Consider the following 26,405-nt stretch of genomic DNA (forward strand, 5'->3'; position numbering starts at 1 on the left):
TGTAGTGGCTAGCTTGATGTATGCCATGATAGCCAACTAGACCTAAGATATCATTTGAGTGGGACGTAAGGCTCATTATATGGTGACACCTAGCCATGATATAGGAATATCATGAAGGGTATCATGACATACCTTAAGGGAAGTGCAAATTTATGCCTCTGTTATGTTAGCCAATACACTAGAGTCATGGGATACATTGACTGAAATTGTAATATCCCCCCGCCTCTATGCGTAGGAACCCAATCCTAAATAATCAAATTAATTAAAAATTCTTTTTTAATCTTCTCCCTTGCATCATCATTAACAAGTGGCAAGGGGAAAAGAAGAGATGACATTGGGGGATCAACAGGTGGCAAGGGGGAAAGAAGAGGAAGTCGAGAGAGGAGCACTCGATGACAGCAGAGCTGAGGATGGAATTGATGATGAAGATGATAACAAAGGTGATGATGACAATGATGGGGGAGGGAGGCCATGGGCCTACTACCCCCTCCCTTTCGACCAACCCGCCATGCCAATGAACAGTTGGTAGGTGGGGTGAACCCCACCACAACAACTACTCCACTCCCCCCCCAATCGTAAAGAAAGAAGAGATACCACTTCTTCCCCCCTTGTTTTTGTGAGAGAGAGAGAGAGAGAGAGAGAGAGAGAGAGAGAGAGAGAGAGAGAGAGAGAGAGAGAGAGAGAGAGAGAGAGAGAGAGAGAGAGAGAGAGAGAGAGAGAGGTAGGGAGAGAGAGAGACTCTTTGAAGAATCTCCTTCTCTTCCCCTTCTTAGAGGGTGGCCGCACATACTTATCTTTCCTGCAAAATTATCCTCCTCCACAGCTTAATTCTCTCCCCAAATTGGCCCCTATTAATCAAGTAAAATGCACTAAAGTCTTGTGCAAAATTGCATCTAAAGGAGACGAAGATCAAGAATGGCCCCAAGCGGAGAATGTCACATGCAGATGGCAATCCCACAACAAGCAATGAAGCCTCAGGTGAGGGCATCACTGCCAAACCAACTATGATACCGGTAGTAAGTAATGAATTTCCAAATTAATAAGATGCTTGCTTTGATTCCAACATGAGATACATTAGGCTCTGTACTATACCGTGCTAGAATAGGTCATTGAAAAAGGATAAATCTCAACTCAAAAATCCGAAGATGAAGTTTGCTAAGTGCTTGTATCAAGGGAAGTTAATTGCACCTAGTTGTTATGCGACGAATCCATGCATAGCATAAGTAACATATAAGACTCTAAAGTATTAAGCTTCGATAAGTCTTCGCCTAGAACAATATTGTTTAGGGTTCGCAAGGTTATCCTAAGGTTGTGCACATAGATGGTACATGTATGGGAAAGATGATATGAAACTTACATTGATGGTACACAAATTGATCTTGCATTAAAGTCTTGCATCCATCCTATGAAGGTTTCACATAAAATAATAGTTAAGGAGTTATCTTGTGCTACTAGACCATGAGTTGATTACAACTTGCACAATAACTCAAGGATTATTTTACATTGGAAGATAGTCTTACATCATTACAAATTTGTCTCGCATTCTTTGCCTTAGGAGAAAGGAAGATAAATTCAAGTTAAAAATTTTGCATGGTATCGCTCTTTGATCCCAAGGGGGAGAGAAAATATGCGATGGTCTTGCAATGTTGGAAAAGAATACCATTGTTTTCGTTGGTTGTTCAAACATGCTTTTACATTCAGTTGATTGTTGAAATTGTGGTTTGGATGATTATTCCAAGTGCTTGTGATTAATGGTAAATTCATGGTAGGGGTGTGTGATGACAAGTTGCCATGGGGATAAATGAATGTTTTCTTGGAAGATGATATTAGGCTGATTGCCTTGATTGTGCTTGATTCTTGATTGGATTAATTAAGGAAAGGATACTTTGTGCGAGTGGATCATCTCCAAGGTCACAGCGTGCCCAACCTGAGAAGGGCATTGCTTGATTCACAAGCTGAAGATCGAGTGGTGAAAAGGCCAACCATGAAAATTGTATCTCACTCCTAGGCTGCTTGGGGTCAGCAGAGGTAGAGCTCTAGACACCCCTTTCTTAGTCTGGAATGGAGTTGAAGACTATTGTGAGCCCAAATTTTGTGGTGTTGGAAGATCCTATTCTAGATAAAGGATGGAATTTGTAGTGCCATGTGATTTGGACCAGTTACTTCTGCAAGGCAGAAGGAAAATGTAATTTCTCTTGTATGGGCAAGAGACAAAGATTAACATGAAGATAAGTTAAGGAATTTTTTTGAACTTGTTTGTCAAAGGATTGCTTGCTATGTATTCGTGTTTGTGCCTGTAAGAAGCTGGGAAGAATAAGGATTTAGTGTAGAAATAATATTGATGTTATGCCATGTCACACTAACATTGGTATAAAAGGAGAGAACATGTAATTTTTCATATCTTTTGACACATTAATACAATAACTGTCTTTCTCTCCCATCTTGTTCAAGCTTCCATGGCTTCTTTCTCTTTCCTATATTTCTCTCTCCAATTCTAATATTTCTCTCTCCTTAGCGTACCTCAAGAGAGCCCTAAAGAGCCTCAACAACAAGGGGAAATCAGTATACTCAATGATACCTTATGTGTACATGAACAAAGGCATAGAGAACGTCATGAGGCCCTACTATCAAGAATGGAGCAAATGGTTTTGTCTACTGATCAAACAAAGTCTTCCATTGAGAAGTTACTAGATTCAACGACTTAAAAAAAGGCTTCTATTGACAATTTGGTGGAATCCAATGCTCAAATTATGGCTCAATTCTCTCAAAGAATGTAGATGCAAATGGGATCTAAAGAAGCCAAGGAGAAAGCCTATTCAAACAGTGAGCCTTCAGTCCCACTTCAGCCATCTAACCAAAATGGTCATGGTCATGGAATTATTGGATGAAGATGTCAAGATTGTGGGAGAGAAGGAAGGAGTCTCACTTGTAGCTTTCTTGCTTGCACAATGGGGGAATACACACACAGGTGGAGGCTAAAAACAGTTTTCCTCTTCTTAGTTGTGTAAGCCAAAAGAACTCACATACAAAGAAATAGAAGAACCCTATATATGGGTCTCAAACCAAAAATAACTAACTAAGGTGGCATACTAACTGAGCCACAAACTAGAGTAGATAAGGATAGTTGTCATCTAGCTATTATTCATGGGCGGTGTACCAACCTAACAAGTCGGTGACATAAATGCACAACGGTCACCCTGGCATATCACGAGTGGAGCTCGATATCTCAACACTCCCCCTCGAGCTCAATCCCAATTCCTGCACACCAAGCAGGTCTCTGAACTTACGCAGCTTCTCTGTGCCCAATGCTTTCGTAAATATGTCAGCTACCTGATCCTCTGTGCTGACATAAACTAGATCAATAAGACCTAGTAAAACCCTCTCCCACACATAGTGATAATGCACCTCAATGTGCTTTGTTCTAGCAAGATAGATTGGGTTATTTGCCAAGTGTATACTGCTCATGTTGTCACAATAAATGACAACTGGCCCATCTGTAGACTGATGCATATCATAAAGTAGATTATGCAACCAAGCTACCTCACATGCAGCCATTGCTGCACCCCTGTACTTAGCCTCTGTGCTCGACAAGGCAACTGTAGGCTATTTCTTGCTGTTCCAAGTGACTGCAGCACTCCCAAAAGAGAACACATATCCACTGGTAGATCGTCTATAAAAAATACTACCAGCCCAATCAGCATCAGTGTATCCATACAACTGTATCTAAACCCCAGTCTCATAAAGTAGTCCATACTGCAATGTGTACTTCACATACTTGAGTATGCGTCTAGCCGCATCTAAATGTGATTTCTTTGGAGCCTACATAAACTGACTTACCAATCCAACAGCATAACTCAAATCTGGCCTGGTAATAGTCATATAAATCAAACTTTCTAGTATGCGTCTGTACATAGTAGGGTCTTCCAGAAGCTCACCTGTATCTGCGCTCAGCTTCACATTCTGCTCTAAAGGAACTGAAATAGGCTTACAGCCTTTCATCCCATATTTGGACAGCATGTCCAATCCATACTACCTCTATAAGAGCCATATCCCACTTGGTGATCTAATCACCTCAATGCCCAAGAGATAACGCAGCTCTCCCAAATCCTTCATCTCAAACTTCTGCTTCAATAGCATTTTCACATGAAGGATATCTTCATCACTATCACCTGTGATAATCAAATCATCAACATAAATGACAAGCAGCATAATACCTTTCTCTGTTTTTCTCGCATAAAGTGAGAAATCTGCCTTGGAAATCTGAAAGCCAATAGTGACAAGATACTGTCCTATCTTGTCAGACCATGCTCTAGGTGCTTGCTTCAAGCCATACAATGCTTTTTTCAACCTGCAAACAAACTCAGGATGAACAGCATGCACATAACCTGGTGGCTGCTCCATATATACCTCTTCTTGCAAATCACCATGCAAGAAGGCATTCTTTACATCCATCTGATGTAAAGACCATTCCTTTGATGCAGCCATAGCAATGACTGCTCTTACGGTTGCCATCCTTGCAACCGGACTGATTCTTTCTTCATAATCAATGCCATATGTTTGTGCATACCCCTTGACTACTAATCTTGCCTTGTATCTGTTCACAGAACCATCTGCATTGTGCTTCACCTTATAAACCCACTTACAACCAATTGCATTCTTACCTTTAGGCAAAGGTACCAATTCCCATGTAGCATTTGCTTCCAAGGCCCATCCATTTCTTCATCCATGGCTTTCTTCCATTTTTCTTTTCCCATGGCTTGCTCAAAAGAAGTGGGTTCTGGTTCCTATATCACTTTGACCATATAGGCATAGTGAATGGTTGTAAATCCATCATATTTTAGCCTATCCACAGGATACCTAGCTCTGGTAGACCTGTGCAAAGTAGGTTCACTCCCAGGTGCTCTCAAAACATCCGTGGTCTTCCTTACTCCAGGTGTAACAATAGAAGGAATACCCAACTCATCATCAATGCTCTGTTCTGAGCCACTGGATTCACCATCCACATAAGAGTGACCTGCATTCATATCAAACATGGGCTGATCTACCTTTTCTTTTCCTTTTTGTGATACCTGAATACCACTATCTGCATTGCTTTGAGAAGATTCTCCTGATCTCAATATGCCTGTCCATGGCGAAGAATGTGAACCACTACTAGAGGACGCTCCAGGTCCACTAATATTTTGTGACTGCTACTGTGAATTCTGTGCAGCATTACCATTTTGTGCATCTACATCATCAATCACATTTACTAGTTTATACCAGCTACTCATCTCATCAAAAACAACATCTCTGCTCACTGTAAACTTACGAGTAGAAGGGTTATAGCATCTATACCCTTTTTGCTGCAGAGAATAACCAATAAAGATGCACTTCTCAGCTTTTGGATCCAACTTGGATCTCAACTCATCTGGCACATGAACATAGGCAATGCAACCAAAAATTTTCAAATGAGAAATATCTGGTTTCCTACCAGTATACCTCTCCTCTGGAGTCATCCCATGTATTGCTGCAGTGGGAGTCCTGTTCATTATGTAGACTGTTGTAGCAACTGCCTCAGCCCAATAAAAATCTGGCAGGTCTTTTTCATTGAGCATGGCACGAGATACCTCTCCAATATGCCTGTTTTTTCTTTTTGCAATTGCATTTTGTTGTGGGGTATGACTACATGAATATTGCTACTTTATACCATGCTCCTTCAGGAACCTTGCAAAATCATTTGAGATGTACTCTCCCCCTCCATCTGACCTTAGGCATTTTATTTGCAGGCCTGTTTCTTTTTCAACCCTAGCTTTAAGAGTTTTGAAATGCCCAAAAACTTCACTTTTCTTTTTCATAAAATACACCCAAACTTTTCTTCTATAGTCATCAATAAAAGTGACAAAATAATGGCAGCCTCCAAAAGATGCAGCTTTAGTAGTCCACACATCAGAGTGGATTAATTCCAATGTCTTCTTACTCTCTTGAACATGTCTAGGAAATGGTTTCCTTGCCTGTTTTCCAAACTGACAGGCTTCACATACCTTATGCATTTCTGCAACCTTGAATTTAGGCAACCCTACAACAATGTTTTGGGCCTACATTGATTTAAGTCGTTGTACATTAACATGACCAATGCGTTTATGCCAGATATCAATATCTGCAACTACACCGGTCCCATGTGCAAACATTGCTGCACTCAATTCAAACATGTCTACATCCAGCGTAAACATTCTGCCCTTCTTATTTCCTTTTGCTATCAAGCGACCTTTATTTTTCATATCCTCAACAAAGCATCTATGAGAGTTAAATCTGACCTGCAAGCCCTACTCAACCATTTGACCAACAGAAACTAGGTTCTTGGTGATATTCGGGATATGAAATACATCCGATAGGTATTTCTTTTTCCCATCCTGCATAGACAAAGGAATTTTTCCAATCTGCACAATAGGATGTGCAGTATCATCACTAGTCTCCACAAATCCTGGTTTTTCCATTTTCCTTGCATCTTGCACCCATTCTGCATGACCTATCATGTGGTTTGATGCACCTGAGTCAACATACCACACATGTTTCTTTCTTCTGCACTTGTCACAGAATTGGTCATGTGCTGCACCATAAACAAATGCTCATTTCTGTCATCACCCTGTCTACTAGAAGATGCATAATTCCCTTGTTGCAATTTTCCATTCATGATGTCATTCTGCTTTTTATAGCAGTCCTTAGCCATATGACCCATTTTACCACAGTAGTAGCATTCAACATTGCTATTTGCATTTTGGCCTCTTTGCCATCCACCACGACCTCTTTGGCTCCCCCTGCCTCTAGAGTCACCACGTCCTCCTCCATAGGACTGGTTTTCTTGAGTTTGCTGCATATTCCGATTTCTACCACGGCCTCCAGATCAGCCTCCTCTACCTCTGCCTCTACTTCTTCCAGCATTTGAGTAGAAGACAGCTTCTTTTGAAGTTCCTCCTGAAGAAGATGCACCACCATTTCTCTGCTCCTCAAAAATTAGAAGAGTAATCAACTCCTCAAAATCAGGAAATCTTTCATGGACGGAAATGGATGTTTGGAACTGTGCATAATCCTTTCCTAGACCATTCAAGGTCACAGAAACTAAATCATCATCTTCCACTGGTGACCCAATGGAAGCAAGTGCATCTGCAATCTTCTTTACCTTCATGTGGTAGTCATTGATGCTCATATTTTCTCTTTGCACATTATGCAACTCTTGCTTGAGCTGCATTTTTCTGGCTTGCGTATTTGTGCTATACATTTTTGACAAAGTATCCCAAGCCTCCTTTGGCATACTTGCATCTTGAATATGCACAATCATAGAGTCTGAAATGCTGATAGACAACCAGTACATAACTTTCTTGGCTCTCTCATGCCATGCTTTAAATGCCTGCATTTGCTGTTGATTGGGAACATCAGGAAGAACTGGTTCTTCTTCATTTCCTGCAACAAATTCCCAATATCCTTTTCCCATAAGGAAATTCGTCATTCTAAACTTCCATGCTTGGAAATTGTTCTTGTCAAGCTTTTCAGTGACAATCTGTGAAAGAGAATCAGACGCCATTACAGAACACTGCAAAAAATTCTATCACTGCAAAGAACACAGCTTCAGCCTCACAAGGAAAAATCTACAAAACTGACGAAAGTGGTATTTGACCACACAGTCACTTCCTAGTGACGATTTTGCATCAACAGGCAACAAGGATGATTCTGTAACTCCCAATGTCTCTGCGCACAGGCATACGATGCAATTTCTACAGTAACTTTTCATCGACCTGTAGAACAGTGGTCGCACAGCATAAAACTGGGCCTTTTCCTGAGTGCGTGCAGAAAACTTTCGCCTCCAAAATAGGCCCCGAAATGGCCTCAAATAAAAAAAACAGGGTCACTTGCTTCACCGCGAAGGGCGTCTCAACCTGAGACAATGCACTCTTGCACTTTCCAGCTGTGCGACCTGCAGAGATTTGCTCCCAAAACAGAAGAATGAAAGCAACACTGGTCCTCTTACCAGAACATCGCGAACTTGGCTTGCTTTCTTAAGCTCCTTACCACGAATAAGGCTCTGATACCATGTCAAGATTGTGGGAGAGAAGGAAGGAGTCTCACTTATAGCTTTCTTGCTTGCACAATGGGGGAATACACACACAGGTGGAGGCTGAAAACAGTTTTCCTCTTCTTAGTTGTGTAAGCCAAAAGAACTCACATACAAAGAAATAGAAGAACCCTATATATGGGTCTCAAACCAAAAACAACTAACTAAGGTGGCATACTAACTGAGCCACGAACTAGAGTAGATAAGGATAGCTGTCATCTAGCTATTATTCATGGGCGGTGTACCAACCGCATCTGCAGCTAACAAGTCGGTGACATAAATGCACAACGGTTACCCTGACATATCACGAGTGGAGCTCGATATCTCAACAGAAGAGGCATCCAAAATAGCCAATATGAAGTAGGTGAGACTTCACAAAGGCATGATGACTATTTGGGCAATTTAAATGGAGCCAACTGTCAAGCTTTTGAGCTGAATACTCAACTTCCTAGGGGTCCTCTACCAACGGGAAGATTGCATAGTGGTTCTCAGCCACCTATTTGGAGATTTCCATCTCAATTTGGGGATTCAATGCATGGTTCTCATGATCACTCTATTTTGGGATAGTAACCATTCCATGAAAGAGAGCTGAAGGACAATATCATTTTAGCCAAGTTTAATGGTCAGTCATCTTCACCATCTGATTTAGAGGAGTGGACCTCTAAGATGGAATCTTACTTTGACATATATCCCCAAAACTGATGACATGAAGATTCATTTTGCTTCTTTGCATTTGGAGGGATTTTCCTATACTTGGTGGAGGTATATAAAAAGAGAAAACATACTTATAGAGAATGGGGAAGCTTTCAAGGCACTTATGGCTGAAGTATTTGTCTCCCCTCTTGAAAAAGAGAAATTGGCATGGAGATGGTATGGTTTGGAACAAAGAGGCCTAAGTGTAAGAGAGTACACTAACCAATTCCTCAACCTAACCATGTATGTGGAAAGCATCAATGATGAGGCTAAGCTCACAAGTACACGTAAAGTTTAGAGCCATCTTTATCAGCTGATGTCATGGCACAAAACCCTACTTCTCCCTTTAAGGCTATTGAGCTTGTAAAGTGCTATGGAAGGAAATATAGAAGAGAATCTTCATTTCAGCTTGATTTTAAATAACTAATGATTGTTTTTAAACAAGGGAAAGTTGGTAACATTTATGGTAGCAATCATGTGCCAAATGGGAGCTTAAGAGTACCAACTTATCCATCATTCGATGCTTCTAGACCTCAAATTAATTTCAAGACAGAAAATAGTCCTTGAGTTGACTTTAAACAAGGGGACAACAAGCCTAAATCCATTTCATCGTGCATGAATCCTAAGTCTATTCCTATGGATCTTTACAAAGAAAGAAAGGAGAATGGCTTATGTTTCAAGTGTGGGGAAAAGTATACACATGATCTTGCCTCAAAGTGTATATATAAAAATGTCAAACCCAAGCTTCAGAGTATGTTAGTCTTTGAGGATCTTGAAGATGAGATGGATGAAGCTAATGCAATTGCACTTAATGCTGAAAATGAAGATCTTGAGGAAGAAGTTGGGCAAGAGTATTTCTATGATCTAGTCGACTCTTTTCCTTTTGATCTAGGTGGAACTGTTTCTTTTGATCCAGGTGGGACTTGTCATGAGCCACTTGCTGCCACTAGTTGTTCTATTTCTATGGATGCTTGGACAGGTTCTAAGAGCCCTAATACACTTCGTATGAAGGGTAACATTCATGGAAAGGCTATGTTCATTCTGATAGATAGTGGCAGTATACATAGTTTTGTGAATAAGTTCATTGTGGACAAGCTGAATTGTATTCCCACAGATTTACAACAACCCATTAGAGTTCAAGTGGCAAATGGTGAAGAAGAAATTAACACATAGATATGCCCATAGGTTTTTTTATAGCTGGCTAAACATTTTGAAGCAAAAGTAAACCTGATTACTTTGGAAATGGGGTCTATAGACATTGTACTCGGTTGTGATTGGTTGATGACATTAGATAACATCACTATGGACTTCTCACAGTTGTATATGGAGTTTATCTTCAATGAATAGCTCATCCATTTACATGAAATTTCTAGTAGATCAGATTTTCAGCTTATCACCATTCAACAACTCAAAAGGGAGTACAAGAGGCATTCACAAATATTTGTTTTTCATTTGAATAAAGAGATGCAAGATCAGCCCAATAATTCAGCAAGCCATCCATCCTTGATAGCTCTTCTTGAGGAGTATAGGGATTTGTTTGAGGTGCCTACTTCATTGCCTCCCAAGAGAGCAATAGATCACCCTATTGAGTTGGAGCCCAACTCAAAGACAATCAATAAGCCACCTTACAGATTATCTAAGTGTGAACGAGAGGAAGTAGCCAAGAAAATCAAGAAACTTCTTGAGATGGGATTCATTGAACCAAGTTCTTCACCGTATGCATCTCTAGTTTTGTTAGTAAAAAAGAAAGATGGATCTTTCAGAATGTGCATTGACTATAGGGATCTTAATAAGATCACAGTGAAGAACATGTATCCAGTACCTAGGATTGATGATTTGCTTGATGAGCTCAAGGGGGCTCAATTCTTTACAAAGATAGGTCAGGGTATCATCAGATTCGCATGCGGGAGGGTGATGAAGTCAAGACTACTTTCAAGACTAATCCAGGGCTCTATCATTTCTTAGTGATGCCATTTGGGCTTACAAATACTCCAGCTACCTTTTAGAGCGGGCCTGATGAATAAGATTTTGTAGCCTTTCCTCTTTCAGTTTGTCTTGGTGTTCTTTGATGACATTCTGATCTACAATAAGAATTTACAAGATCACTTAGCACATATGAGGAGGGTTTTTTATGTATTGAGACATCACAGGCTTTTTGCTAAGGAGAAGTAATGTTCTTTCATGAAGACTGAAGTGGAATACTTGGGACACATTGTTAGTGAAAAAGGGATACAGGCTAATCCTAAGAAGGTGCAATGTATAAAAGATTGGCCAACACCCACTACTACTACCTCTCTTAGAGGATTCCTTGGTCTATCTTCATTCTATCACTAATTCATCAAGCATTATGCGGCTATTGCAGGTCCTTTGACTAACAGGTTGAAGAAGAAGGCTTTCTTTTGGGATGCTCTTGTGGATAGTAGCTTCAACTAGTTAAAGGGACTCCTTACCTCTGCTCCTATCTTAGTATGCCCGAACTTCTCCAAAGAACTTACCATACAATGTGATGCTAGTGGCCATGGCATTGGGGCTCTTTTGTTATAGGAGCATGGAGTGATTGCCTTTGAGAGCTGTAAGCTTACAGATAAAAAAATGGCCATGAATGTTTATGACGAGGAGATGTTGACTATCTTGCATGCAATTAAGAAATGGCACCATTACTTGTATGGCAGTCGATTCAGAGTCCACAGTGATCACAGGGTTCTTAAGTATTTTCTTACTCAGTCCAATCTTACTCCTAAGCAGCGTCGGTGGGTAGCTACACTACAGAATTATGATTGCGACATCACTCATACGAGGGGCAAAGGCAATAAAGTGGCTGATTCTCTTTCTTGTATGTGGGCTTGCAAAGTTTCCGCCATGACTGAACTGCATAATGATTGGTGCATAATGATTGGATTGAAGAACTACAGGAGGCTTATCTTTTGGATGAAGAATTCAGCTATATTTTTCAGAGATTATAGCAAGGTCTTATGGAAGAAAACTCGCATTATCAGTTATAAAAATGGCCTTATTTGGTTGAAAGGCAAGATTGTCATTCCTTCTACCTCTTCTTTTGCATGGAAAATTATGGAGGAACTACAATCTTTGCCTTTAGCTGGACATCTAGGAGTTTTCAAGATCTATGACAGGATCAACAAAAGCTTCTATTGGAAAGGACTGTGGAAAGATGTCAAGGACTTTGTCATAAACTGTATGCCTTGTCAGCAGAATAAGGACAACACCCATAAGCCAGGAGGTTTGTTACTGCCATTACCTATTCCTATAGTTAAATGGACTCACATTACTATGGATTTCATTACTGGCTTCCCTAGTACCAAGAAAGGATGGAATAGTATATATGTGGTGGTAGATGGACTCACCAAGGTAGCCCATTTCATTCCAACCAAGATCCAGTTTATTGCATCTCAAGTGGCCAGTCAATTTATGGAGCAGATTTTTAGACTACATGGATTACCGCATGTGATTGTTCATGATAGAAACTCAAAGTTTATGAGTAACTTTTGGCAGGCGGTATTTACATTTATGGGCACTAAATTGGCTCCATCTACAGCCTATCATCCACAAACTGATGGACAAACAGAAAGAGTTAATAAATGGTTGGAGACTTATCTTTGCCATTTCTGCTATGATGTCCAAAACTCATGGGATTCTTGGTTACACTTGGCTGAGTTTGCTTACAACAACTCTACCCATGCTAGTATTGGAGTTTCATCCTTTGAGGCTATGTATGGCTACAAGGTACCCTTACCCATAGTCATCTTTAATGAAAGGATCAACCCTCATGGGAAGGAAGAGTTGGAAAGAATGCAAACCCTTCTTCAGCAATGTAAGATGAATCTTAGGAAAGCTCAAGACCAAATGAAGATGTATGCTAATGAGAAGAGGCGGCCTTTAGAGTTCTAAGGAGAGTTGGTCTTACTGAAGGTGCCCAAGTATAGGTACTCTACATTAAAAGATGGATCTAGTAATAAGCTTTCTCACAGATTTTATGGCTCCTATCGGATCCTAAAGCGCATTGGAGACTTGGCATACAGATTAGAGCTCCCTTCTTCCACAAAGATTCACAATGTCTTTCATGTTAGTTAGCTCAAGCCTTTCTATGGTGATCCAATTGTTATAATTGATGAGCTGCCACCTATTGATAAAGAAGGTCTTATTCAGTACATCCTAGAGGTTGTTATAGATCAGTGTGAGAAGAAGCTTTGATCTCGTTCTATTATGGAATGTTTGATCAAATGGAGAGGTTTACCACCTGAGAAAGCTTCTTGGAGGCCCGATTCTATATTAGATGAGTTTCCTTTCTTAAGGCATACATTAGTGGTGGCTGAAGCTTATTGATTATGGAGCTAGTATTCCAGAAGAAGCTCCATATACTCTTCAAATATTCCAGATCATGTATATAGCTGAGGCCTACTATTGTTCTTCAATTTTAGTCCATATATTGATCATTTTTCATTCATTTTTCCATTTGTAAAGCTGTAAAAACAGAGTAGTACTCTGTTCTATCCATCCTTTTCTAGTCTTTCAAGTTCATTTTTGAGGGAAAAAACCTTTGGGAATGAATGGATTGTGAGAAGCTGGGAAGAATAAGGATTTAGTATAAAAATAATATTGATGTTATGCCATGTCACACTGACATTAGTATAAAAAGAGAGGACATGTAATTTTTCATATCTTTTGACACATTAATACAATAATTGTCCTTCTCTCCCATCTTCTTCAAGCTTCCATGGCTTCTTTCTCTTTCCTATCTTTCTCTCTCCAATTCTAGTCTTTCTCTCTCCTGATCACTCTCTTTCTCTCTCTTCTTGTAGTCTTTCTCTCTCTTCTGCAATCTTCTCTCTCCTCTTTCTCTCTCTAGTTCTCTCTCTGATAGTGCCGCAAATTACGCAAACGAACTCTATTCCTTAGAAGGCTTAATTAAGGAAGCTGATTTTAAATGTCACACATAAATGTGATAGGACCTAATTAGAAAACTAAAAAATAACTACTAAGGAAAGGGGGTGGACAGAACCCCCAATGGGTCTATCCTATGGTAGGTTGGTCCCAGATAATTGGGAGGCTTCTCACAAGGTTTTACTGATATCCGATCTTAGAAATTGTTAGGTTAGACCGCGATTCCATGACATTTTCCCTCTAGTTTCCCATTCTCTTTGAACCAAGTGTGGCATGGGTTTGCTTCAACTTGGGTATCTCTGCATAAAGTAGGATGTCCAGGAACTGAACTGACGCTAGAATGTTGTCAAGAGACCTTGACCACTAGGGACCCAAGTTTCAAGTCAATCCTATAGCGGGTTCGGCTGAGAACGTTTCATTGCGAGGTAGACTAGAGAAACCCTAGGTGACAAACCCCGTGACATTCCATGGGAGTGTGGGGTGGCATCTCTTAGACTTTAAAAATGTGCCTGCACAATGGGCACGCTACAGAAATTATGGAGGATGTACAAATAGTAGGATGTCCACCTCTGGCTATGTCTTTGGCTTTACTAGAGGTGTTGTTTCTTAGATATTTAGGGTGTAGAAATGCACTACTTCGTCTAATATAAAGGTAGAGCACATTATAGCCACGGAGGCTTGCAAGGAGGCCCTATGGTTAGGTTGCCTAGTTGCAAACCTTGATATTACTTCTATGACTCCTATCCTATGTTCTAATTCTACAAGTACTATCAAGTTGGCACACAATCCGATCTTTCATGCACAGACCAAGCACATTGAGGTGCATTATCACTTCATCAAAAAGGTAATTGAGTACAAGAACATAGAGCTTGTTAAGAGATTTATAGAAGACAATCATGATGATCTACTAAGTAAAAGTCTCCAAGTGGAATGTTCTGCCTTTCTTAGGAAGATGATGGGCATAGGATGAGATTATGTCTTTTCTCATCTAGTTGCACTCATATGTACATATGGTGCTTTTTCCTTTAAGTGGGAGGTTCTTGGGGGTTGAAGGCCACCTATGCTGTTAAAGATGCGGGATCTAGAGCATGGCAGATATGGAAGCTATGGAGGATGGAAGATGAAGATACTACTCATGTTGACATTGACAAAGAAGACAACTGTTACACAAGTGAATTAGGTTTCAAGATTGAGACTTGAACTCATAAACACAATCTTGTGTAGGACTAACAATGACACAGGGACTTGACAGAAAGAGACAAGTACTATTGCATTATCATCATATGAAAGTGATAGTCAAGTACATCATTATATAGGATTGCTTGGTAGCACACTACATCACTATGCCTATGGGATCTGTCTCTCTTCCTAGAATGAACTGCATCTTCCTAGCCTAGTTGTTCCATACAAAGGGGCATACATAGGGTGTGATTGGCAGATTCTCAACACCCCTCCTCAATCACAACCTGAAAGTACAAAGTGTGTAGAGGCTTTAGTGAGAGCAGCACCTGCAAAGTGTGGGCATACCACAAACATGGCAAAACACCAGAGGCTGTCGCAGAAAAGGCTAAGTGTGGGTACCATAAACATGGTGAACATCCAGAGGCTGTAACAGGGGCCTCACAAAGTGTACAGAGGCTGTAGTACAAGGCTACATGAGGAGTTTTTACAAGCTTATGAAAGGAACATTAAGGCAGGTACAATGCTTTTAAAACAAAAAATGAGAGACAAGGACCAATAGGCCCTTGTGGTCTTTTTCAGCATATGCTATTTCTTTGTCAGCATCATGGAAAATCTTCTTATCTTTCTTCTCTTCTTCATGATCTTCTTGGTCTGCTCCTTTATTGACTTTGCTTGCAGCATTTTTGAGTTTGCTCTTCCAGTTGTCCCCCTCAAGCAAAGTGGTAGACATGTCTTCAGAATTTTCAAATGGATTCATTGATTTCTCTTTGGTGTAGGTAGCTCATTTCCTTCTACATGTAGGATAAGAACATCTTCTATGTCATGTAAATAAGCAACACAAGTCATGTTACTCTTCATGAAGTGTATCCACATAGAGATCTTCCTGATTGTCATTGATATGACCAAGAATCAGCTTCAAATCTGAGATAAATCAGTAAGAGTGTTGTATTTAAGTGTATCAAAGGATACAAGAAGAATAGTGTCAAATAACACTTGATAAGTATCAATAGATACTGTTCTTGATGAGCCTGATGTTGATGTTGGATCTTCTTGAACCTTCTTCTTGTTGATTTTGATATTTTGATTTCTTGCTGAAGAATGAGTTTTGGAGTAGATCAGAGTAGCTGATGCCAGGAGGCATATTCCACGGTGGATTCCGTGAGGTTTTACGGTGGATCCCGTAAACTTAGATGACCGGGGCTCATACGCAAAGAGGATTCTTTGTGCAAGAAGTTGATGGGGACACCTGTCCTTTTCGGGCATTTCATTAATTTAGTGTGTACATGGGTGATTCCATAGCGGGTGATTCCGCAAAATGCATATTAAATTAATAAACGTTTATGAGTTTAGAGTGCGCACTCGTAATAAATTAAGGTTAGGATTTATTTCTAACCAGTTGATTTATTTATGTAGCTGAAGACTGCTAGGTATTCACTTTTGTCGGTTTAATTGTGTTATTTTACTAACGATTGTGAATGCTTCAGTTGATGTGTAGAGATAGCAGCAGTGGCGGAGGAAAGCATTGGAGTCTAGCGGGTTTTCGACCTTTGGACTATATTTTGATAGGCGCCACGCCTATATTTTGTTATGTCTATAGAGACATCGATTATTTATTATTATTTTGTATGCGCTTATGCGCCTGGATATGTTATTTTTATTTGGACATTGAGATTGGGCGTGCCAGATACTATGGGCACCGTCCATTAGCTTTATTTTCCTATTTTTGGTAGAAAGCAAACTCAAAAGCTAAAAGCTTGTCATATTTTTGTAATTGGGCTATTTTTGAGCAAAAAGATTGGAAATATATATTAAATACATGCTTTGTGAAGCGCTCACACAAGGCATGGGGGAGATTCAACCCAATTTGTCTCTTGTCTCATGTCGTGCTTGTTTTTACATTGGTTTTTGTGCTAAAAAGTAGAGTGCTTTGTTCTTGGGGACCTTTGGGAATTCACTACGTGAGCTACCTGCGTCCGATCTGCGCACCAGTGGTATCAGAGCGGAGCAGAGATCAAGGGCTTCCAATCGCTACCAATCTCGGGCGAAGGCGGAGCTCCAGGAACAAACGGCCTCTACAGTCAATCTCGTCGCGAACCGTCGATACAGGCAGACTTCTGGCGATCAAGAACCCCTATTTCCGCTGTCAGATCGCGAAGGACCACTCTCTGTCGGCGGAGGACCACTCCCTCATCTCCATGAACAAGTCGTGATAAACAGTAAGAAAGCCATAACTCTATCTTCAAAAAGCTTAGTGTAAAGGCTTAAGACAAAGCTTAAGAAGCTTAAAAAGCTTCTAATCAACAAATCGTCAAGTCGTGGCAAGAGGAGGATCAGTCCGAAAAATCCGCGTGAAGAAAAACGCCCCCCCCCCCTCTTCACGAAAAAAACGGCGGACTGTAGCTTCTTACTTAAGCTTATTAAGCTTAAGCTTAACTAATTAAGCTTAAGTTACTTCAAACTCTGCAAGTTAGTGAAGGCAAACAAGTCTGTAAACTCCGGGTCCTGCGCATCAGAAGTCAAGTTTCGCAAGTCGACACTAATCAAGTCCTGCAAGTTCTGCAAGTCGGCTAAGTCCAGCAAGTCAACAACCCTGCAAGTCTGTTAAGTCTGCAACTCTGCAAGTCAGACTAAATCAGAACTGACTAACGCTCGAAACTCATAGAAGACTTGTTCGTTTGCAAAAACTCAGAACTGGAAAGTTGTTCGCAGCAAGCTGTTTTACCTGTCTGCAAGTTCGTTGAAGTACTTTCAGCAAACGGAGACAGAAATATTTCAGAATTTCTGAAAATTGAAGAAGAAAATACCCAAAAATACATAGCCTTGTAACCCCAAATTTGAGTTACGCTCATCCCGCTAACTGATTTTTGAGTGAGAAAGGTTTGTTGAGTTTTACAGGATGACTACCCCACATATGGATGATCCTATGGCTGAAGACGATCTACCCGAGCCTACCATGGAGCAAAAGCTGGATCTTATCATGTTACAATTGGACGAAGAGCGAAGAGCTAGGCAAGCCTTGCAAGCGCAATTGACAAAGCTACAAGGAGCGTCCACTGACAAAGAAGAACCTCAAGCTGAAGATCTGATTCGCCGTACCATCGACGCCACTCTTGAAGCACAAACCATTCGCAAGGAATCCAAGATAAGTAAACGAAGTTTCAAGTTTCGCACTTTCAATGGCATAAGAGAAGGAAAGACTGTTTTATCATTCATTAGCCAGTTTGATGACTATTTCCATGAGGAAACTTATCCTGAGAAAGATAAAATCAAGTGTGTTACTAATCATCTGATAGATAGAGCATCACTTTGGTGGACTGTAGTCCGCAAGAGTATAGAATGTCCTGCTACATGGGAAGATTTCAAGAAGAAGTTCATGCAAAATTTCCTTCCACCGCAATTTCATGAGAAGGCAATCAAGCAATGGGATTTACTTCAACAACGCGATCGTGAGCCTATTCCACAGTATACCGAGCGTTTTTGGAATGCACTCCTACAGCTACGCATGCTTGAAGACGTACCAGAGACGACCCATAAGCGGAAGTACATGTCTGGACTTCTTGGACATTACTACGCTGAGGTGAATATGTTCAAGCCTGCTACCCTTGAAGATGCCATCTCCTTAGCTCACGACACTGAAGATAAGTTACGTGGAAGAGATCGACGACCACAACCATTCCAAGCAAACGGTAATTATGGATCTAAACAATTCAATTCCAATTTCAGAAGGTTTAATCCAGGTCGTTTTTCATCACCATCTTTTCGCAAGAATTGGCCTAAACCACCTGCATTACCATCCACTGTCAATCCAAACCCTAAGCCTATCCAACAAGCAAATCCAAATATATCCAGACTCCCAGCCATTGCAAATAATGTGACCAAAGCCAAGCCCATCGTATGCTACAAGTGTCACCAGCCAGGCCATCTCGCAGCAAATTGTCATTCAAAGAAGCCATCAGCATATATCAACTACCTTGGAGCTATGGACGAGGACGAGCATGAGGATATGCCGGATTTCACTGAAGAAGAAGATGATCCTACTACTACTTCTGACACTTTACCAGGTATGCCTACTTCACATTCATTATTGACTATGAAATGTATGGTGCATGGAAAAGAAAGAACTATACTACATGATGACAGTAGTACGCATGACTTTATTTCAGCAAAAATGGTAAAGGAATTGAAATTGCATACAGTACCTACGCACTATCGCATAAAAGCTGCATTTTTAGGCACTAGGTACAATGGCACACAAGAAGTTCAAAATTTAGAAATTCAAATTGGTCCATACATTGAAAGAAGAAATTTCTTAGTTGTCCCATTACAGTCTAGCGACATTATTTTAGGAATGCCATGGAGACACCAACATAATCCCAATATAGATTATTCCACACACACAATGAATATAAATTTTCAAGGAAAATCTATTACATTATTTGGTATGCATGCATCTCATATGTTTCCACTGCTTTCGTATACTCAAGCAAAACGTACACTACGCAAGAACACTAAATCATATCTCATTTGGGTGAATGAATTACACGCAAAAGAAACTCATATGCACCCTAGACATAAGGAATTTCTTGCATATTTTAAGGATTGTTTTGCAGAAGACCTACCACCAGGTTTACCTCCATCACGTCCAGAAGACCATAAGATTGACCTAATACCTGGCACACAACCACCTTGCAAAGCCCCATATAGGCACAATCAAATAGAGCAAAAAGAAATCCAGACTCAAGTAGAAGAATTACTAAATAGAGGTTTAATTCGACCTAGCAGTTCTCCATTCGGTGCACCTGTGCTCTTAGTCAAGAAAAAGAATAATACTTATCGGATGTGTATTGACTACCGAGCATTAAACAAGATCACTGTAAAGAATAGGTATCCTATACCTAGAGTTGATGACCTTATGGATAAACTGCAAGGATCTTCTATATTTAGTAAAATTGATCTTAAATCTGGATATCATCAGGTGAGGTTAGATAGATCCGACATATTTAAGACTGCATTCAGGACACAGTTTGGCCATTACGAATTCTTAGTTATGCCATTCGGATTAACTAATGCACCTGCCACTTTCAGTAGAATGATGAATCGTATTTTTCTAAAATATCAGTATTGTGTGATTGTTTTCTTTGATGATATTTTAGTATTCAGTCAAAGTGAAAAAGAGCATTATGAGCATTTATCATTAGTTTTTCAATTACTGAAAGAAAATCAATTGTTTGCAAATCCTGATAAGAGTGAATTCTTTAAGACAGAAATAGAATATCTAGGTCATATTGTATCAAAAGAAGGAATAAAAGTTGATCCTAAGAAAATTGACGCAATATTGCATTGGCCTATTCCTAAAAATGTACATGAATTACGCTCATTCCTTGGTCTTGCTAGTTTCTATAGGAAGTTTGTACGTAATTTCTCATTACTTGCTTTACCACTGACCAAACTTCTTAAGAAAGGCATTGTTTATCAATGGACTGAAAACCAGCAGAAATCCTTTGATTTACTCAAACGTGCATTGACCAATGCCCCTGTCCTACAATTGCCTGACTTTAACAGACCATTCTTTTTAGTTGTGACTGATGCTAGCGGATCAGGAATAGGAGCCGTGCTAATGCAAGACAACCATCCAATAGCATATTCTAGTTCTAAGCTGAAACCCTCTGAGCTTAAATATTCCACTTATGACAAGGAACTCTTAGCAGTTGTCCAAGCATTGAAACAATGGAAGCATTATTTAATGGGTTCAGAATTCATGATAAAGACTGACCAGCAAAGCATTAGACATCTACTTAGCCAACCCCAAATTTCTGACCGCCATATCAAATGGGCTTCATTCATTCAAAGTTTCCATCCTATCATTCAATACCAACCTGGAAAAGAAAATGTAGTTGCTGATGCATTGAGTAGAAGACCTGCAATTCATAACATTTCTATCATATCTTTTGATTCTTTGATTGCTATGAAAGACACATATCACCAGGATATTACTTTTCATTCTGATTGGCAAAAATTAGTTCAAAATAATTTCATTCCTGTTGATTCATTGTCATATAATGATGGATTCATGTTCTTTGAAAAGAGACTGTGTGTTACTATTCCATTCCGATCTTTTGTTTTGAATGAAATTCATTGTCCCCCATATCAAGGTCATAGAGGTATCATTTCTACATTACGCATGTTAACTGAAGATTTTTATTGGCTGCATATGGATGCAGATGTGTCTAATTTTGTTTCTGAATGTTTGATTTGTCAAAGAATAAAAAGACATCATGGTAAACAGTATGGGTTATTAATGCCTTTATCTATTCCATCTAAAGCTTGGGAACATATATCTATGGATTTCATTACTGGCTTACCAAATACTAAATCTAACCATGACATGATTTGGACAATTGTAGATAGATTTAGTAAGCAAGCATATTTCATTGCATGTAAGAAAACTTTAACAGCATCACAAGCAGCACAGTTATTTTTGAAAACTGTTTTTACTAACCATGGATTGCCGAAAGTGATTATTTCAGATAGAGATTCTAGATTTTGTAATAATTTCTGGATTACACTGTTTGCAAATCTAGGCACAAAGATTGATTTTTCATCTGCATTTCATCCAGAAACAAATGGACAAACAGAAGCCACAAATAGCACTATTCTAGATCTTTTACGTGCATACACTATCTCTAAACCTCAGACATGGGATACTCATTTACATTTATTACAGTTTGCTTACAATAATACACCGCACACATCTACAAAGAAAGCACCTTTTGAAGTTATTTATGGACATAGATTATCTACACCTGTTGCATCTTTGTCTAATAGAATACAAAGTGCCGATGATATTGCTGTTATGCATAACACTATTTTTGATGAGGTAAAGGATATGATTGCTAAAGCCCAACAATCATATACTAAACAAGCCAACAAGAAAAGACAAGCCATGAATTTCAAAGTTGATGATTATGTCTGGCTTAGAATAGAAAAGCGTAGACTGCAAAGTGTAGATAGACATCCAGTTGTCAAATTAGCCCCTAGATTCTACGGACCATTTAGAATCATTCATAAGATTAATGACAATGCATTCAAGTTAGAATTGCCATCTCATTGGAAAATTCATAATACCTTTCATATTAGTTTATTGAGACCATTTAGAGGACAATTACCTATCCACCCTGTCTATGAAAACCCACCTTTACTAGAAGAAGAGACTGAAATACTTGAACCAGAAGCCGTTATAGACACTGACTACATGACCACTAGAACTGGCCGAAGGTATTCTAGATATCTCGTGAAATTTAAGAACCATCCTGTAGAAAAAGCACAATGGATGCACGCTAGAGACCTAAATGCTTTCCCCACTCTGTTAGCTCCACATTGAGCTAATAGCAATTGAGGACAATTGCTATCCCACCCCGGGGGTATGATGCCAGGAGGCATATTCCACGGTGGATTCCGTGAGGTTTTACGGTGGATTCCGTAAACTTAGATGACCGGGGCTCATACGCAAAGAGGATTCTTTGTTCGAGAAGTTGATGGGGACGCCTGTCCTTTTCGGGCGTTTCATTAATTTAGTGTGTACATGGGTGATTCCATAGCGGGTGATTCCGCAAAATGCATATTAAATTAATAAACGTTTATGAGTTTAGAGTGCGCACTCGTAATAAATTAAGGTTAGGATTTATTTCTAACCAGTTGATTTATTTATGTAGCTGAAGACTGCTAGGTATTCACTTTTGTTGATTTAATTGTGTTATTTTACTAACGATTGTGAATGCTTCAGTTGATGTGTAGAGATAGCAGCAGTGGCGGAGGAAAGCATTGGAGTCTAGCGGGTTTTCGACCTTTGGACTATATTTTGATAGGCGCCACGCCTATATTTTGTTATGTCTATAGAGACATCGATTATTTATTATTATTTTGTATGCGCTTATGCGCCTGGATATGTTATTTTTATTTGGACATTGAGATTGGGCGTGCCAGATACTATGGGCACCGTCCATTAGCTTTATTTTCCTATTTTTGGTAGAAAGCAAACTCAAAAGCTAAAAGCTTGTCATATTTTTGTAATTGGGCTATTTTTGAGCAAAAAGATTGGAAATATATATTAAATACATGCTTTGTGAAGCGCTCACACAAGGCATGGGGGAGATTCAACCCAATTTGTCTCTTGTCTCATGTCGTGCTTGTTTTTACATTGGTTTTTGTGCTAAAAAGTAGAGTGCTTTGTTCTTGGGGACCTTTGGGAATTCACTACGTGAGCTACCTGCGTCCGATCTGCGCACCAGTAGCAAAACCTTCAGTTGAGTGAGAAGAGTGAGAAGTATGAGTTGGAAGAGGAGCTTGGTGTGGTTGTTGCTTGAGCTCCTTGATTTCTTCAACTCTTTCAAATCTTCCAAGCACAAATCTCCCCTCCTTGATGTGATTTGATGAGTAATCCTTGTTAGAATCTTCAGTGTTTAGTCAGATCTGAGTGGCAAGAGCTTTGTTTGAGTCCTGAGGAGAGAGAAACTGATGAATTTTTGAGCTTGAAGCTCAAAGCTATGGCTGCCTGAGTTTAGGGTTCCTAGATCCGACTGTTCTTTTCATTGTAGCAGCACGTAGGAGTAAAATTTTTGAGAGCCCTCTTAGCTGGAGTTGGCCCACTATATGGCCTACTAAAGCCCCATAAAAGCCCCTTCAATGGCTGCCCCTATGCTGAGCTACAGTAGGTCGTTTAGGCAGCTGCAAAAAACTGCACCAGTTTGGGGAGATCAGCAATGGCAAGCCGTACGGCACACAATGTTGACGTTTTTCATGCTGGGAAGTTGCACCTAGAAATGTAGAGGATGTTCTCAGAAGAAAGCGTGAGGAGATAAGGACTGTAGAGGAAGATATGGAGGCTCCAAGTACTGCAGGTCCAGTTTGGCTATGGCAGACACAGGGTGTCAATGCTGAGCTCCAAGGTGTGCAATGCTTAGGTCTGAGGTGCCAGGGAGGAGCTGTGGAAGTAGAGGAACGTTTTCCTAGAAGGAATTGTAGTGAGATATGACTTGTGGAGAGAGATCCAAGAGCTTCAAGCTGACAGGGTGATGCTGGCTATGGCTGCCATGGAAGCTCAAGTGAAGGTAGAGTTGAGAGATGAAGTCATGGACTGGAACTGTGGTGACCAGAGTTGAAGAGGAACTGAGAGAGAGCAAAAAAGAGCTAAGCCATGCTCAGCTGAGCTCTGATACCATGTTAAAGATGCGGGATCTAGAGCATGGCAGATACGGAAGCTATGGAGGATGGAAGATGAAGATACTACTCATGTTGACATTGACAAAGAAGACAGCTGTTACACAAGTGAATTAGGTTTCAAGATTGAGACTTGAACTCATAAACACAATCTTGTGTAGGATTGACAATGACATAGGGACTTGACAGAAAGAGACAAGTACTATTGCATTATCATCATATGAAAGTGATAGTCAAGTACATCATTATATAGGATTGCTTGGTAGCACACTACATCACTATGCCTATGGGATCTGTCTCTCTTCCTAGAATGAACTGCATCTTCCTAGCCTAGTTGTTCCATACAAAGGGGCATACATAGGGTGTGATTGGCAGATTCTCAACATATGCCTGGCTACGTGTATTTACCTTGTACATTGTGCCCACACACTCTTGTACACTATAGGTGGTGGTTGCCAATCACTGTCATATTTATTCCTTATTCTTTACTATGATAGAATAATAAAGGGAAGGTAGGCCACACATTGTGATTATTCAAGTTTCCACACACTAGTCTTTCTCTCTTGAGTTCAAACCTCTCTGGCTCTTGCTCTTTCTTTTACTTATGTATCTTCACTCTCTCATTCATGCTTACCCTTTCATATAGGATACAAGATTGGGTACAAACTCCCTCCATACATCAAGAGGGTTCATTTCAATGCATGTATTTTGTAACTTGATTGATCATTTATCTAAAAATTAACCAGTTTAATAAAAAGAGAGGAATATTTTTGTTGCTTAGTTGCATGAAGGTTTTTTATCTTGTTTTTATATCGAATAAAAAATCTAACTCTAAGACAAAATAGTTATCCAATGCTAATGATGATACACCTCACAAATAATAGTCTATAATAGAGTAGGCGACATCATAAAATTAAATACATCCATTACCTCTAATAGTACTAATGTTTGTAAGAAATAAATGTGAATAATTAAGAATCGATTGGATTCTTAGCCCAAAACTCTGGGCGTATCCTCACATGTCTCTATGCATCTACTAAGTCTAATATCAAATAAAGTTAGTGTCAAAATAATTGAAAATAAATAATTTTTAATTAGACTAAAAGTGTAGATGATTGAATATATGTTGTTACTAAAAACAAATAGTCAAAGGATACCCCAAAGATACTTGACTAATGAAAAAAGTGTTGCGACAATACTCTTTGTATGTGCAAACACTAACATTAGTTGATATGTCTTCTATGAAATTACCTACTAATGGAAATCACCCATGTGTATAGGGTTAGTCTTATGTTTAGAAAGAGTAGATGTCTCTGTCAACTTTTTGCTCAAGGGAGAACCATCATCCCCTTGAGAATATGCTATGGTGCAAAGAGAATAATCTTCTAGCTAATAAATGCCTCACATAGGCCACCTCAATACATGGGCTAATAAATGCCCTTGGCAACATATCTATTGAGGTGGATATGACCATTTTCCTAAGTTGCACATGATGCATCCGCGATATGTTATCCATTGGGATTCCTCATGAAGGCGCTTCTTGAAATTAACTAAATATCTAAAATAAGTGTTTCTAGCTCTAATGCTCATTTAGTCAATGTTAATGATAGCTTTGAGCTCTAAAATTTTAGTGTCTTCTTCTAGCAAAGGTGATTGGTCATAAATAGGGTGAATCAAAAGAGTTACTTAAGGGGTCAAAGAAGACTAATATGAAAGATTTTTTGAACATTCCTATGTGAAGATAGGTCAAGTTTAAAAGCATTGTCAATGATTTTCCTATAGATTCCATAGCTTTACTTACTAACTTGAGTAGTATAAAATTTTTGAGCTTTAGTAATCATGTTTTGATCAGCTTGAGCTACAATACATGAATGGTTATACACAATGAGATAATCCTAAGATAGAATTTGAAGGTATGAAATAAATAATGCCTAGATAATATAATTGAAATATATAAACTTAGTATAATATTGTAAGAATTATTAAATTTTAAGTTTGAATTAATTTTTTAAGGATTTGGGAGCTATCTTAATAGGATCCATCAACCAATATAGATTTACTAAATTTTTTTAAATCATGAATTAGTATATTTAAGGTTTAAAGAAAGGACCTAAGTAATATTAATATTTCATAAAATATTTTGCTAGACCAAGCTAAAGTAAATTCAATGCATTGAAAATAATATCACACACGAGAGAGAGAGAGAGAGAGAGAGAGAGAGAGAGAGAGAGAGAGAGAGAGAGAGAGAGAGAGAAAGAGAGAGAGAGAGAGAGGTATATTTCTTTGTTTTTCCAAAAGGGATTCAATTCTAGTAAAGTCTTAAATAAAA

The sequence above is a fragment of the Lygodium microphyllum genome, chromosome 30 (genome assembly GCF_053477565.2).
Source record: "Lygodium microphyllum isolate KBCC chromosome 30, Lygodium_microphyllum_v1.1.10, whole genome shotgun sequence".
In the NCBI taxonomy this organism is placed as follows: Eukaryota; Viridiplantae; Streptophyta; class Polypodiopsida; order Schizaeales; family Lygodiaceae; genus Lygodium; species Lygodium microphyllum.